The sequence below is a fragment of the Anomalospiza imberbis genome, chromosome 4 (assembly GCF_031753505.1).
Source record: "Anomalospiza imberbis isolate Cuckoo-Finch-1a 21T00152 chromosome 4, ASM3175350v1, whole genome shotgun sequence".
NCBI lineage: Eukaryota > Metazoa > Chordata > Aves > Passeriformes > Viduidae > Anomalospiza > Anomalospiza imberbis.
In genome coordinates, this window is record NC_089684.1 from 65,976,425 (window position 1) to 65,993,427 (window position 17,003).

Sequence of the window (17,003 nt, forward strand, 5' to 3'; positions counted from 1 at the left end):
GTGTGAGCTTGAGTAGAGGTCAGAGGAACAACCAGGAAGGTTTGTGACTGTGGGAGGGAGAGGGTGTTCACACACATCCCGTAATAGTCATGGGTGGTTACCAGAAAAAAAGGACCCAGATGACTCAGGGACTTGAAAATAATGGTGAGAACTGAACCCCTTCCACGCTCCAATGCTCAGAAATACTCCAGCAGGACAAGGGACATGGGCTGTGGGACTATAATGCAGAAAAGGAAGCCATCAAACAGGAAGGTCACCCAGATACACAAGATCTCTTGTACCACATAAGCCTTATGTTAATAAACACTGATTTTCTTTTTGAATTAAATAGCCAGGTAAAATTAATTTTTTTAAAATTAGCAGTTTGCAACAAAACCAGGGATTTTCTGGATGCAGGAGAAATCAGATAATCATGAAATAGTTTCTTCCAGCAACAGATGATGCTAAATCAGAAGGCTCCTCCACAGGCTTTCGGTAGGACTGTTCACTGCTGTAGCCTGTTGCTTTTCTTCTCTTTTCTGTGCATTGGCTTGGAGGTTCTGAGCCCTCAGTTATCTCCAGTCTACCCACCCATGAGTAACCGAGGCATGAATAAGAACAAGATCAAAATAAAACCATGGGTTCTGATTATACATAATGTGCAAGTGGAAGAATTTGATTTGGAAGACAGTCACAAAGAGGGGCACAGATACAGTAGGTTTGACTTTTAAATAAGTATGAATCTTTTAAAGTTATATTTATATTGTTTAACTCAAAACAAAAACGGCCATCCTTGCTGTTTCATATTTCCAGTTCAGGTGTACTTTATCCTAAAGAAGATCTGTTGACAAAGTCTATTCAGATGATAAGATCTGTGGGGAAAAACATGGGATGTGATCCACATTTGGCAGTATTTAGCATAACAGCATCCTGATCCATGACCAAGTCCCTCCAGATCTACAGTAAGATAAGCTACATTAGTGACCATAATAAACCTTAGCTCTTCAGTAGGTTTTCCCATTAGGAATGCTGATGAAATATTGGGCAGGTTAATTAATGGGATTCACCAGAAGAAAAACTAATGGCTTAGTCTCGTTTTAGTAAGTGAAGGTCAAATAAATCTGCACCTTAAAATAGTCCCTTAATAGCAGTAAGAAGTACAAGTTGCCACAGACCTGATGGCTTACAGCTCGTCAATGTAAGCCAGCCACCCTCTGTGCCATGTAATGGGGCTCTGCCATGACTGTCAGACTGCTCCTACAAAAGTAAAGGGATTATATAAATTTTATAGGCCTTAATTGTGGGGTGTTTCTTCTAATTCCATTAGCTTAGTAATCAGCGGTTTGTTAATAATAACCTTGAGACAGCCAAAATATCTATTGGTATTGTTTTAAGCAGGAGTGATGGAAAAGAATGGGGTGCAGAGTCAGCAGCACCTTCCCTCAAGCCAATGCTGATATGACTGGGTTTTTAGCAGCACTTTCTACTACAATAGCCAAGGTGCAGATGGGCATTTGCTTTATGGTTTTTTTCTCCTTCCTTCCTTCCTTCCTTCCTTCCTTCCTTCCTTCCTTCCTTCCTTCCTTCCTTCCTTCCTTCCTTCCTTCCTTCCTTCCTTCCTTCCTTCCTTCCTTCCTTCCTTCCTTCCTTCCTTCCTTCCTTCCTTCCTTCCTTCCTTCCTTCCTTCCTTCCTTCCTTCCTTCCTTCCTTCCTTCCTTCCTTCCTTCCTTCCTTCCTTCCTTCCTTCCTTCCTTCCTTCCTTCCTTCCTTCCTTCCTTCCTTCCTTCCTTCCTTCCTTCCTTCCTTCCTTCCTTCCTTCCTTCCTTCCTTCCTTCCTTCCTTCCTTCCTTCCTTCCTCCCTCCCTCCCTCCCTCCCTCCCTCCCTCCCTCCTTCCTTTCCCTTCCTTTCCCTTCCTTTCCCTTCCTCCTTTCCTTTCCTTTCCTTTCCTTTCCTTTCCTTTCCTTTCCTTTCCTTTCCTTTCCTTTCCTTTCCTTTCCTTTCCTTTCCTTTCCTTTCCTTTCCTTTCCTTTCCTTTCCTTTCCTTTCCTTTCCTTTCCTTTCCTTTCCTTTCCTTTCCTTTCCTTTCCTTTCCTTTCCTTTCCTTTCCTTTCCTTTCCTTTCCTTTCCTTTCCTTTCCTTTCCTTTCCTTTCCTTTCCTTTCCTTTCCTTTCCTTCCTCCCTTCCCTCCTTCCCTCCTTCCCTCCTTCCCTCCTTCCCTCCTTCCCTCCTTCCATCCTTTCATTTTCTTTTCCTTCCTGCCTCCCTCCCTCCCTCCCTCCTGCAGTTTTTCCCAAAATTCACCAGTTTAAACTGCAGGTAGGAAAAAAAAAACCCATAGATTCTACCCAGTGTGCAGGAGCAAGTGGAGAAATCTATAAGCAGGCTTTGAGCACCTGAGAAACATTTCAGACAGAAACCACACGAAAACCTAGAGTGCTCTGACCCTATCCTCTCCCATCTGCTACCACTTTGTTAATACAATCTGAAGCTGAGCTGACAAAGAAATCATGTATGCACTCTCAAAATGTAGTTCTGGTCAGAGCCATCTTACTCAGCATAAATAGCCCCTAAGCCATCAGGGAGGTGCACTGATGGTAGCAGGGGAGGAAATAAACGCCCAGTTATCAAGGAATGGTCACCACCTGGAAACAAACCTGTTCATGCCCACAAGCTACTGCAGTGGCACTAGTTTCACCCCATCACACTTCCATTCACATCAGCGTCATAAAAGTTTCACCAGGTGAAATAATCTTCTCCTTTCAAGGTGAGGATCTTTACTAAAAATTGAAATTGTCACTGACTTGTGTGCTGTTGTTCCTAGTTTTCTTGTGGAAGGTAGAAGAGCAATGATGGAAATAGCTTTACAAAAATCTAAATCTCTGAGATATGGTATCTCTATTCTTCTCTAATATAAGCCTGTTTCCATTGAAACAGGTAAGAAAATAGTAATTTTACTATATATCATTGGAATTCTAAAAAAGTTCATTGGGTTGAAGTCTCTATGCTAACAAGACAGCAGACATCTACTGCAATCAGGGCTCCATTTCTAGATCCAAACCTTACAGCTGTCACAAAAAGCATAATTTTGAACAGAGAGCCTGCCATTAGCAGCTAGGATCATAGTACACTTCTGGTAATAATTGGAAGAAAATAAACAAATATTTATAAAAATTTTACATGGCAGGAGAGTTTTGCATACCTATCAATGAGCTCTGCTTGCAGATGGAAGGATGTTTTTTCCCTAGCTGTTAGCTGCAGCCCTGCAAAGAGCTGACTACTAGAAAAACAAGCTGGGGGACTTTTGGCTTTGTGTTGTCACAGAGTCATGGTGCTTCAGAGGTCATCCTGTGCATCCCCCTTCCTTAAGGGTTGAGCAGTTATTCCCACAGTTTCTGACATACTTTGCCATTAACCATCACTGTTAATTATGAGCCTGGAGACTATGCTGTGCCCACAGTGCTTGCAGTGAGGACTGTACTTGCAGTGCAGATGCATGATATAGTTAAAAAAAAAATGATCCAACTTTCTGCTTCTTACCTGTGCTGGCTTAGAGGATCAAAGAAATACAGAGGAGAAGGGAAAGAAACAATAACTTACACTAGCAAACTATCAGGATTCTGAACACAAAGGTGCTTTTTGTGGTTTGGGTTTCTTTTAATTAGGATCATACTTTGTAATAGTGATCATGAGAGCTATGCATGACACTTCCTAGCAAAATGACTCAAATTCCTGCACCAAGTTTTGCAGTATGCAGTGCTTTCAAGCATAATGAATGGGCTTAGATCCACAAATTTGCAGCTTGTAAACTATTGAGGGTATAGCAGAGAGATTTGGAATACCAGAAAGAAAACTCACTTGCTATCGTTTCAGCTGCTGTTTAAGCAAATTTCTATATTCACTGTGTGTGTGATGGATCCAAGAAGAGTTTGCCATGCCCATCAGTGCAAGGTAGAAGCAAATCAAGAGGTGTTTTGAATAGTCCAATGAGATGACTGTGTAAGGGAAAAAATAATGAAGAAATGTGCTAGACAGGATGGCAAATGGCTGAAGAAATGTCCTTTGCAGAGGCAGAAGGCCTAGAGGGTAAGGAGAGGAAAGGAAGGAAGGTCAAGTGACATATTCAGCTTCTTCTGCTGCTTTGGATAAGAAAAATATTTTCTTCACACCAAGTCAGCAAAAGCATTTCCTGACATCTTGATCTCTTTGCTGCTGTTTCTTTTTTTCAGTGAAAGCCGCTTTCTAAAAGGCATTGAAAAATGTGGGTGCCGGTCAAAGGAATGTATTCGACTGTCACCAGGCTTAATGCTGACTCTGTTGCCAGAACACCCAGGCACTTTCCATCACGCTCCTGTGCCAAGGGTGAGCTTCACTTAGGCAAAGCACACTGTACAGAGCAGGTGGAGAGTGTAGGGAATGGAGCAGCATGAGCCAGCAGCCAAGCAGAACTTGGGAGGGCTGGCATCAGGAACTCTGGCGTGTACAAAGCCAGGTGTGGGTGCCTGATTTAAACCAAACCCTTAGACAACTTTTCTCCAAGTATTCAAGCCTGTAGAGTGCTTTTGGGTTTTCCTCCTTTCCTGCAGGCGAGTCTGTAACTGGGTACAGTTCAGGGTTGTGCTCTCGCCGCCATTCAGCTGCTGTGAGCCCACTGAGTTTTCAACTCATTAGTGCTGTGTGGAACAGCAGTGAAAATATTTCTGTGAGTAAATCAAGCGGCAAAAGGAACCTGAGGCAGGATTTGCCTCTGCTTTTTCTGAAATGTAAAAGATAAATGGGGACTTCCCTCTGCACTCAGGTAGAGCTGATTTTACTTTTATGGGACGAGTTGTTAATAATTCCAAATCTTTCCTATTTATGTATTTTCATATGCTTTCAGTGAGAACAGGTGAAGTTCTGCAGTGCAACTGCCTGAACTGCAAAAATCTGTTTGCATTATTTGCTGAACTCTAGGAAAACAAGCTTGAGAAAAAACTGTAAATATTTTGTATAAATGTAAACTACTCCACTCGCCAGCAGGATTCGGTCCCACGATTCACCCTGCTCCTACGCCTGGACGAGGACAGCGCCAGGAGGGGAAGGAGCGGTGGGTGCCCGGGCGGGGAGCAGCGGAGGGCAGCGGAGCCGTGCTGCCACAGGAGGGGAGCGCAGGATGGCCGTGCGGGGGACGGCTGCCGCAGGGCCACTTGTGCCGTCCTCCTCAGCGTGTAGTTTGGCAATGGCCAGTGTCAGTGCACCTTTCAGAACCCGCGGTGAAGCCACTGTCCCCGCACGCCCCGAGACAGCAGTATTTCTGGCCCGGATTGCTAAGTGGTGAGCGTCCTTCTTACCTCCCCCTCACAACGATTGCTGCAATTCTGTCCCAGTAGGACACTCCAAAGAGAGAAATTATTACGAGCACACGAAGTGCCTGGATGACCCGAGTGAACTCATCACTCATCACAGCAGACTTGTATTTTGTTTTCCAGGGTGCAGAGCAGTTCTTCCAAGGCTGGACAGCAAATGGCAGCCGCGCCAGTTGCCCCCTGCATGGCTGACACACATCCTGCCAGCCAAACTTACCGGGCTGACTGTGAACTTGGAGTGACCCAGGGTCAACTGCACCTTCGTACTTTGTGTTACAAGGAAATGCCATGCAGCAGCACCCCATGACCGGGTGTTTTAGGGAGATGGCCATCAATGAAAAACTCTAATGAAAAAACAGCCTTCACCAAGTCTCTCCATTATGTGCTCATTCTTTTTGTGTTCTCAAACTAGTTTTCCCCTTACTTTTTCTTTTCTTTTTTTCTTTTTTCTTTTTCTTTTTCTTTTTTTTTATTTCTCCCCTGTTGCTAATGAGCACTTGAGAATTTGATTTAGCTCCTTGGAATGACTGCCACTTACTGCTAGAATGTTAATCTGTCTAAAGCCATTCAGCTCCTCTTACTTGTAAGTCAATCACCTGGAGCCTGCATTTTAAAGAGATGCTGGCTAAGGCAGTCGCAACAGCAGAGATGTTTTGGGACAATTCCCACAGTTGGGAGCAGTCTCGGGAAAGTCATAGCTACTTGAGGGCAGACAGTGCTGAATCCCCGGAATAAGAAGAACAGGAGCAAACGCTGGCAGAGACCAGAAGGGCAAATGGAGGGGAGACAGGAGGCTCTTGAGCTGCAGCTCCCACATGGAATGCCGTACTGGCATGTTTTGGGGGACAATCTTTAGTTAATGGTGAGAATATACCCAAAGAGGGCGTAGGCAAACCAGGCCAGAGGAGGTACGCCAAGACACAGCTGGAGATAAAGCTTTAAAGTGTCAGAGGAGGAGTTTGGCTTTCCAGAAGTAATTAGAGAGAGAATTTAATTTGTCTTGTACTGGCCATTTTTAAACCCCTGTTTGGAGGGGGAGAAAACGCACAGAATTCCATATTAAATGTAGGAGACATGGGCATCACTTGGGATAGCTGATGATGTAGTGGAGCTGTGTATCAGTGAATCATTCCACCATGCTATTCTGGAAATGTTTCTGTTTTAACTTTCTTAGCATGCTTAGAAACCCCTGTCTGTCAGACCATGCTGCCCAGGCCAGAGGGGCAGTCACCGCTGGCCACGAGATGGAGAGCCAGCATCTAGGGGGTGCACTGGAAGTAGAGGGGACCATGAAGTCCCTGACTACCAGAATTACTCCTGGGTATTGCTTTGCATTTTTCACAGGGGAAGAAGTGTGTTTTACCTGTGGTACACCCCATCTTTGTCACTGTCCCTTCACTCCCTGTGCAGTTCTGTGATGGCAAACTTTGCAGAGAGAAGATGTAATAATCTAACAGCAAGAAAGGTTACTTTGCTGCTCCTGTAGAGGAGCAGACTGGTCCTGTGACCCCATGTGAAAAAGCACATTTTTGGAATAAGTAAATGTTCAGAGTCACTATTTGCTCTTTCAATACAATTGCTCTTTGTAAATAAGAAATGTATCTTTGGAGTGCATCTCCAGAAACCTTATAAATAAGAAATGCAGAAGGAAGGTCATACTATGTATTTTGTCAGCATGTGCAATCTTTTATGAAGAGACGGTCAGAGATTGAACTGGGATTTCTTTACTTATACATTTATCTGCTGTCCTAGTTCTGAAACAGAAGAACACAGAAAATTAGAAGTCAAAAGCACCATTATTATTGATTTATAAGCAAAATGGAAGATTATGTCCATAAGGTTTAGGGGACTTACGTTACATGAGACCTAACGCTACATGACCAGCCTGATACGCTTGCTAGAGTATGATGAAAAGTATATTTTAGCTGTTTCACATAAACCTGCAGTATGCAGGCACAGTAATATCCTAGTACCTAAGTTTTGATGTAAACTTTCTTTAAATTACTTATTAGTTAGCAGAAGTGATTTGAGGGATTAAATACAGCAATGTCAATGTGGTTTAAAGTTCTCCTCAAAAGGGCTTTTTGTTGTCTACAATGGAAGAGCAACATTTGTGAATTTACTTCTAACTTTCCATAGATTTCAACAGGAAAAACTGTGGGAAGAGCAATACATTTTGCTTCTGGAAATTTCAGAGGAAAATGATGGACTCAAACTGCTGCAGTTACCAGCAATGCACCAGCATTTACCAGCAATTACCAGCAATGCAGAGTCCCTCAGGGGAAGGCCTGGTACACAGTAGCACTAGCAACCTGCTAAGCCTAAGACCAAAGATCAACCTGCTAAGACTAAGATCAAAGAATAACATCCAAAAATGGCCATTATTCAAAGAACAAGATGTTTTCAGGAATGAGACTTTGTTGGAAAAAAGAAAGAGCATTAAGTGCAGCCAGGTTTCTAAGCTAATGTGGATGGCTGTCTTTGTATTGTGAAGCCAGAAAAATTTGCCCCTGTTGATGCTGTGACCATGTGGCAACGTGAGTCTTTGTGTGTGAAGAAATTAATGTCTTCTCCGTTTATTAACATCAATTCTTGGTTAAGAAATTAAGAGATGGACAGATTGTAGGTACCTGCAGAAGATTTCTAAACTCCTGTCAACTGGAGAAGCCACTTCTTAAAAATGAAAAAATCTCCAGCTTATTTCAGCTCACAGGTTTTAAGGTTTTTTTTTTTTTTAAGTTTTAATGATTTCTGTTTTATTTTAATTATCTGAGGTCTAAAGGAATACTGTTTTTTGACACACAAGAGTATTCAGAGCTTTTGGCAGTGATGGCAAGAGGATAAAACAAAGCTATTTAAGGTCTGGATGCAATAACCAGACCTGCCAAAAAATTCCTTTGGGAGGTGGAGGAAGAGCAATCTTCAGGCTTTTCTTCATCTAACATTGTGGCTGAGGGACAGATGAACACCTGTACCAGTGATGACTGTGGGACCTCTGCTTTGCACCCCTCTGCACAGGGGCAGTCAACCTGGGTTCAGAAGCATAGAGAGGATGCAAATCTCCCAGGCCTGGCCAAGACTTGGTCATGCTGCCAATGCAGCTCCTGCAGAAGGATTAAAAGACCTTTTATATTTGCATTCACTCTGCAAGGATATCTGAGGTATCTAATTTTAAAGATCTTTAAAAAGTATGTCAGCCACAAGTTTGATCTTTCAATAATTTGCATGAGTCCCATTTGCTGAAAAGTAGAGGTTTGTTATTATAAATGGTTGTCAGTGACTGGGGTTAAGCTGTAAGCTGATCTGGAATTTTTTTAATAAAGCAGCTATTATTTGCAGAAAACTGCTGAGTAAAGTTGTTGTAATGCCACCCTATATTTAAAACCACTGTCACAGTGTTTGAAATATTTAGGCATACATTTAGCTGTGGGGCCTGGCAGAAGACATGCACCAATTGAACTCCAGCAGGTAGCACTGGTACAAGCTATACTCCACTTGTGTGTGTGGCTGCTACAAGAACTGAAATTCCATCACAATCAGACATGACTGCCTACAATTTGCAGGTATATTTTCCAATCCCAAGTAGTTTCAAATGTCCTGGAGAACATCAAGATCCAGTCTGAGGCTAAGAGTCTCAAATGCTTTGCATGGGAAATTGTCTTCCTGAGTTTCAGCAGACTGAAAATGTTCCGATATAAACTTCTTCCAGCTGAACTTGACATCTTTAGTGCAAACTTCTCAGCTGGGCTGGTTATCTTCCGCTTATGGAAATCTCATGTTTGGGAGCTGACCTCACTAGTGTTAACTAAAGAAAAAGTCATTCTGGATAAAAACTTCTGCTAAGATTTTTTTCTGTGTGTCCTGGCCTGGGGTTTCAAAATTATGGACCAAATCCAAGCCATTACCAACCTCAAGAAAACCCATAAAACAGCTACTGTGTGAAAATTCCTATGTTCTTTCCCACACTGCTCACCAAACAATTACTAGGAAACACAAATCACACTTCTCTTGGGATGTAAAGTTTCTGACAGGACTAGTAAGTTCCAAAAGAGCAATACATTTCCTCTCATCTCTACCAGAGCAAGCAGAGCTCCTACCCCTTCAGCCTGATTGGGCAATTCAGCTTTTACCACACTCTGGTCTCTTGTCAGCCCCAGGAGCCCAGCACTTTATCTCCAGGCAGGTTAGACCTTTTGGGTCACAGCCAAGCTCCCAGGTTCTCCAAGTAACCATTGGCTGCACCCAGGACAGCATATAATTTCATCTGCTCCTGGCTCTAACAAAATCTTCAAGCCCTTCCTAGAAGGGAAAGGCCTTAAAAAAAACCCCTCAAAACAATACAAAAAATCCCAAACAAAAAACCAAACCCACAAAACCCCAAACCAAACCTGTTTCCAGGAGACAACAAATGAGAAAAAAAAGGGAAAGGGTGTAAAGGTTACAAACTCAAAAAGTGGTCTGTAGAGGACTGGATGGAGACAGCAAGCAGAGCATCCTTGAGAGCACCCACCATTCCCCGAAGCTGTCCAGACAGGACACCACTGGGTTGCTCTGCACAGGGACTCAAGAGGACTAGGTGTGGACACAGGCCACCAAGGTGCCTACACAGCTTTCTTCTCCTGCTGGTATGTGAGATCAGTCTGACCAGGGCCAGGAGGAGGCTGATGAGGAGCTCCTGAGACAATAATGCTGTCTCCCTCTGTCCCCTTACTCCAGGACAAAGAAGGTCTTTTTTTATTAAGGATGTAAATATCCCTTCAAACCCTCTGGCAGGTCGCACAGCAGCCTTTTAGTCCAGGGTTGTTCCAGGTGAGTCCCTTTGGTGTCATCCCATGAAGTCCATCATGTGACTGTATGAAATGATAGGACAGACCTCCTGTTTTCCTGCTCTGAGCTGAACAAAGCTGCCTGGGAAGAACTGGAAGAGCTACATGTAGAGCTAAAAGCTCTCTTTTCCTGTCCATGACCCCCGCTGATCTTGAGAGTGGGTATTAGCACTGGTGTATTACCTAGATGGCAATGCAGAGCTGCTCAGAAGCACCAGCTGCCTTTAAATATGAGCTCTTTAGAGGAATATGAACTCTGACAATGCATTGCTGAGGCCCGAAAACACCCTTCAAATTTCAATCCTTTCTATTCAACAGAAAACTGTTCAAAATCCCTATCTGCATTGCTATTTAAGGCAAGTGTCTCAAGCTGGACTCAGTAGTGCTGTGCAGAAACAATGTAACTCACAGACTTCAGGTTACAGGGGAATAACCTTATCTTCCTCATAATGAGTTTTATCATATAATGGTGACATAACTCATTTGGGTGACATGGCAATTGAAACCAAGAGGGCTGAGCTCCTTTGCCATAACTGGGGTAGTGCCGTAAATGCAAATTGTGCTTATAGGGTTTAATTCTCTGCAAGACCTCTGTGGTTAGTTACTGCTGCTAAGTGCTAATACCTGGGAGCAAGGGTGGAACAGAGGGATCTCCAGCCTTTGTGCCTTCCCAAACACCACAGGAACAGCACAGGACATGCTGAGCCTCAAGCCCCAAATGCAAAGGATTGCGGTCAACTTGGGCTAGATCTCAAGGCAGCTCCTTTACAAAGCCTTTAAAATGATCACCTGTTTTTTTATCTGCAGGCATTTTGCAAACCCAGTATAACCAGCTAGCCATTCCCATAAAACACGAACAACTGCATTCAGAAATGCAACTCGCATGAAAGGCTTCAGACAAACCAAACAGGTGAACAAAAGCTCAGTGAGACCCTCTTTAGCCTGATAGCTCTCTTCATAGACAGGCTTTTGTTTAGGTTCTTGGCATCTTGCAAGGGAATAAAAGGGATCTAATATATAGAAAATATAGAAGATTTTCCTTTTTTTTTAACACTTTTTAAACACTCCAAAGCACTAACTAGGTACAGATTACCTCACCCACATCAAAGAATGGAAACACAGCTATGTGAAAGAACCCTTTTCATTGGAGAAAAACATTCCCTTCCAGTGTTTGCAAACACATTGTACTGAATAATAGTCTTAAATTCATCAGCTAAACAAGCATTTGTAAAGTATGTGGGGAAACTTCAGTGAAAGAAAAACACAAGGTGTACAAGATCTAGTGCACCTTTCTTATATATCTTCTGACATCTGTAAAAACTATATTTACACTTTTTTAAACCTTTTTTTAAAATTCTTTATTTTTAACCAGGGTTTTGCAGCCTCTCTCCACTCTCCTCAAAACTCGCAGCTGGATTTAAGCTAACAATGTGCTTATTTTTGATGAACAACGGGGGAAACTTCTAACCATCAGCATTACTTGGGTTCTTTCTTTTATGCTGCTTGTTGAAAGATAGATTGTGAATGCAGAAAAGCAAACTATTCAAAGTCACCTGTACTATGGATTCACTCATACAGCCAAGTAGCAAAGGCCTTTTAACAAATCCTGCAACATCCTATACAACAGTTCAGAAGATAAATAAAGCTAACAATATAATTTAATGGAAAAAGAACATGTCAAGTCTACCACTGTCAGAAAACACAGGTTCAGAAATTCTGTACCTTCCCTCCCCATATGTAGCAAATTAGGTTATCCATAAAATGGAAGTCTTTGGAAGTCTTGAATGGCAGAAAACCATGTTCGTTACACAAAAAATGGCACATGCCTTAGTGTGAAAGTGTCACAGATAATTCTTCCTGAAACTGGGAATCTGATTGCTCAGAACAGGATGCTTTTCCTGCAAATTGTTGGTTTGATTCTAGTTTAGGTAGCAGCTGTCATTCATCTTTCAGTTCAGCCACTGGGGCCAGACAGGGGAGATGTCTTGGCAGAGAAGGGGACACCATCTGGAAGATAAATGAAGCTGAGTTCTGGAGGAACTTCCACAACAACCCAGAACCTCAGCATTGTATAATACAGCCCATCACAAAGGCTGTATGGAATCTCCTGCTAAGCCACATGAGCTGGCCACATAAAGGTGAGGCCATTTTAGAAAACAGAACATAGAGAAGACAAGCCAAATGCACATAGAGAGATGAAAATCAAGTGCACATAACGACATGAAAATCCTTCCTCGCCTCAAGATATTTCTCCTGGCCACAAGCAGTTAGTGGGAGCTTTGCTAAATGAGTGATGTGTGGAAGCACTTCTGGTTTCTCATCTGGCATAACATTAAATAGCAGCATAACAGCCTTTCCTTGATTACAGAGCTGATGTGTGATCCAGTCTGGTGAAATTTTGTCGTAGTATAAATCTGACTGAATATTTCTGAATTTTGACTAGATTGGCTTAATTATTTTCAAGAATGGGCCAGATTTCGATGAACTCTAAAGTACCAAGTAATTGAGCAATTTCTGGGTGTTGTGTGAAAGACTTGTTTTGGCTTCAAATTTCCATATTTGTGTTCCTGAGATGATATAGTCAAAAACTCCTACAGAAGAGGTAGCCAAATGTTCGCCTTGTAAGAGATAGACCCTCACCATCCGTCCACCTTCCACAGAGCAAGAGGTTCGCAACAAAAAACACACCAGGGTCTCACAGCTGCCCAGGTACCATTGTACACCTGTGGTACCACAGGTCTTTTTTTCAGTAGCACTGCAAATATAAGCATTTTATCCCACTTTTTGAATTTTTGGTTCTCATTTCCAGCCCTCATAGAAAATTTCGGGTTTGCAGGCATAACTGATGGGACCGTACGGTTGTGGGAATGAGTACCTAAGCATATCTATGAAGAAAGAAGAGGAGAAATTAAAAGTAGGTCCCATTCAAAATTTCTGTTGCACTGGAGCTGCACAGGGTTGAGTTAGTATGTAGGAAAATGTATGGTTCAACTTTCTCTGTTTAAGTTAATTCTACCTTGCAAAGGAATTTCAAAAATTTACTGGAAATAAAATTCTTATCCAGGCATATACTAGACTGGTAGAATAATACTAATCCCCATCTCATTCTCTGACATTATTAAACAATGGCTCTTTTGTCTGATATCAAGATATTTAAGGAAGCTCATATATTAAGAGAAATCTGTTGAAAACTGTGATGAGAGCTACATAATGCAAGTCTTTAACTTCAACAGCACCAGGACCTGCAGATTCCTAAGAGCAAAGTGAAGTGCAGACATTTGGTCTCTGACTTGTGTAAACTCATGGAAAAGATTTGCCTTGTTTTTTCAAAATAAAAGCTTCTCCTGTTTCCTAAGGAGACATCTGAATGATGCATTTGAATGGAACCCTGGAAAACTGTTCCAGCCCATCTCTTCTACATTGTGAAATCCAGCATTTACTAGTGGTATTTGGCATCATTAGCAACTCTTTTTGTGTACGCAAAGGCTTTGGAAATCAGTGCACTACTAGTTTTAGTCCAAGACTTCAAAGCAAGACCATAGTGACATGTAGGGGAAGCATACCCAAATATAAGCAGCCATGGGTAGTAGACACAGGAAAACACTTCAGTTTTCTAATATTCCACTGCATGTGCAGGAATCAGAAGATATATTTATTATCTAATTGGGATGAGTTAACATGGATGTTCCTGGGTCTACTGTAGTGGTAATTTCAAATTCAGCATGCATAGAGGGAGAAAAAGGTCACAAACTGCTACTTTCATTTATTTGTTAAGGAATAAAGGTCTGTAGAACAGAACAGCAAGATCTAGAATACTTGAAGATTACAAGCAGTGAAGAATGGATTCACTGAAGAAGACTAAGGAAGCACAAACATTACATCTACCAGCAAAGCCTCTGCTTGCCCAAGAGGCTTTCAACTCTGAAACTGCTGAGCTTGCTCCTACCATCCTGATTGTGTATGACCCCTAAAGAGGATATACAGCTGCTCGGTCAGTTCTGGAGGAGATAAATAGGGATCATTCTCTTTTTCCTTTTTTTTTTTCTTGCAAAACTTTTCCCAGTGAGTGGCTCTGGCCACTGGCAGCAGTTCCCTGAATCCTCTGCTCTTCAGCAGATGGGGGTTGTAGTTGGGGTACAGTTTCACAAACTCAGTTTCTGAGTAACTTCTAACCACCTTCTCTTCAGCTGGGAAGGAAGAGATCTGAAAGCTGGGCACTCTCTGCCTCAGAGGAATTTGGGGTAGGATTTACATCTATAGAAATCTCTCCCTGTAATGCCACCACTAGTGGGGACCTCCAAAATGATTGCAGAGTTAAAAACCCAAGCTACATGAATTTGGGTGAAATTAGCAATGCTACTGGGATCAGCAGCACACAAAAATATACACACAGTATATTTTTGCTGTGACAGGCACAGAGAAAAATGGATTGTTCACTCATTGACCTGGTGCAGCTGGTCAGACTAGTAATGATCACTTTGGTAAACAGCTCTCACTCCTGCCTTTTCTGCCATGTACAGGTTGTGCTCTCCTATATTAAAAGCCACCACAAAGAAATCTCCAAAGCAATATTGTGCCTCTTACACAACATAGGTGGTTTAAGTATGAAAAATAAGGAGCTCCTGGCACACTGCTGTGCTATCAGAGGAGAAAGTGGAGTTAAAGGGTTTTCTGAAGGGTGAGGAGTTGTGTGGCAACATGCAGCACATGTGATACGCCAACAAAAGCAATCAGTGGCACAGACATGGCACAGACATGCACCAGGCATGGGGACAAAATGGAGAACAGGGACAATAGCAGGAAGCCAGAACAGTCCTTGCAGCAGAAAAGGGGGGAAAATTACATTCATCAAGTACTTCTATAGATTTGCTTTGTGAGAATGTGAAACAAAGGGAATGCTTTGATGCTCAGCTTTCAGGATGACTAAATGCATCCTGGGAATCATTGTAATTGTTATCCCTATGTTCCACTCAAACAATTAATGCTCTACATTATCTTTACATTAGAAAGGAGTGGTTTGCTAGTTTTGTGGCAAAAAAAAAAAAAAAAAAAAAAAAAAAAAGAGAGAGAAGGCATGTCAGTACAAAAGATGGACAAAAAAAAATTAGCTGAAAGTCCAGTAGTGATTATTACTGTTAAGGTTTTAGTTAGTAACAAGCATCACTGCAGTGACTCCTACCAAACTAGCAAAGTCCTTACCCTCATGAATATGTGCATATGAGCATGCATGTATGGCTGTCATGATTTGAGGAATGCATAAGTGATTTTAATAACTTTCAAGAACATGACTATACTTTTGATTACGCCAGCATTGTACTGCTCATGACATCAGAGCAAAAGTGAAAAGTGTAAGTGCAAAAAATCCATGAGGCCACAGCTTGAAACTACCTTTCTTGGTTAGCTAGTAGGGTATCTACCCAAACAAAATTGGAAAAAAGTGAAAGGCTAGCAGGGACTTTTTGTGGTTGTTACTTTGAGAGCATTAATGCGTGATTCAGCTTGAGAAATCTGAAGATTAATAACTTTGCTCTTAAGAAAAACTTGAAAAATGAGGTCAGATACAGTTCAAACTGGTTAAGATTCCCAAGAGTAAAGTTACAAATACAAATAACCCCAAGACCAAATATATTATTAATTACCTATCAGGGAATCTAAAGGGCACATAGTAAATGAAGATAAAGAAAAACTGTAGTAAATACACAGCAGTAATTTATCCTCTTCAAGGGCAGGGTGGAGTGGGGCAGAAGGACTAGGGACTCTACCTTTGTGTAGACTATTATACAGAGATACTCCATTAAAATATACAAATCTTTCTTATTCTAGCAAGAAATGCCAGAATAAGACTCCACTCTGATGGTGATACCCATTCACTACAAGATTCTGTATCAAAGAAGAATACTTTCAACATTCTTTTGCTCTGTATTAAAACCAAAGAGTCTGTTTTTTTAACTCTACCCAGTTGTTACAAGTTTGGGGAACCTAACAACAGAAACACATTTGATGCAACATTTCTTCAGAAATTCGACACAGTTAACTGTATGTAAAATAAAAAGATACAGGGATTATTTCCTTAAAAGTGTTATTCATCAACAATGGGAATTTAAAATGATAGTCCATGAACTTATGTTTTAATGCCTTTAATTTGTGAAATTGAGCTAGAATCAAGCCAAACTCTGAGTTTATCTGATATTTGATGATAAATCTATTATCTTTCAAAATCAAACATAATATTGTACTTATTTAGATCTACTTATATTTTCTAAGTATTGAGAAAAGATGCTTTTTGTTCACACTCACACCTATTTTATATAATTAGAACACTGGTGATGAAAAAATTTGTGCAAGCCCTAGACATATTCAGAGAGCAAATTAAGCATCCTTAATTTTGATAAAAATCTAATAAGTAATTATTTTACAGAGGCGAAGGATTACTGATCGTGGACTTTTTATATCTACATATTTTAAAGGATCACTGGACCAGGATCACTGCTCTTAACAGATTCAAAAGCATCATGTCTGTAATGTTTTAAGTGGAAGCCTGGAGCTATACTCAAATGAAGACACCTTTTAGGCTGCAGATAAGGTAATAGTTAATAAAATACAAGTGATGAATGGGGAACGAAAATCAGAAAATCACTTTCTTTGCAGTCTTTCTTTGTAGTTTGTAGAACAGGGTGGCCGGAAAATTTTGTTTCAGGAGACAGTAAGCAAAGGAAAGGCCTCCAGAAAACTGAGTGTGAGGAAGATAATGATAGGCATCCATCTCTGAGTATCAACTAGACTTAGAATAGGACAGACAGAGTCCCTGTATTTATCTACGCAAATTAACTCAGGCATAGAAACTGGAAGAAATCT

At 41.5% G+C, this 17,003-nt stretch overlaps 1 long non-coding RNA gene across 1 annotated transcript; it reads right to left on the reverse strand.

Annotated features, from left to right (window-relative positions):
* Positions 1-768: 768 nt before the first annotated feature.
* LOC137473474 (uncharacterized) lies at positions 769-2,548 on the reverse strand. Its single transcript, XR_010998831.1, has 3 exons — positions 2,374-2,548; positions 1,155-1,236; positions 769-851 (listed from the first exon to the last, which is right to left on the reverse strand). It is a non-coding gene; the product is annotated as an uncharacterized lncRNA (long non-coding RNA).
* Between the last annotated feature and the right edge of the window lie 14,455 nt (positions 2,549-17,003).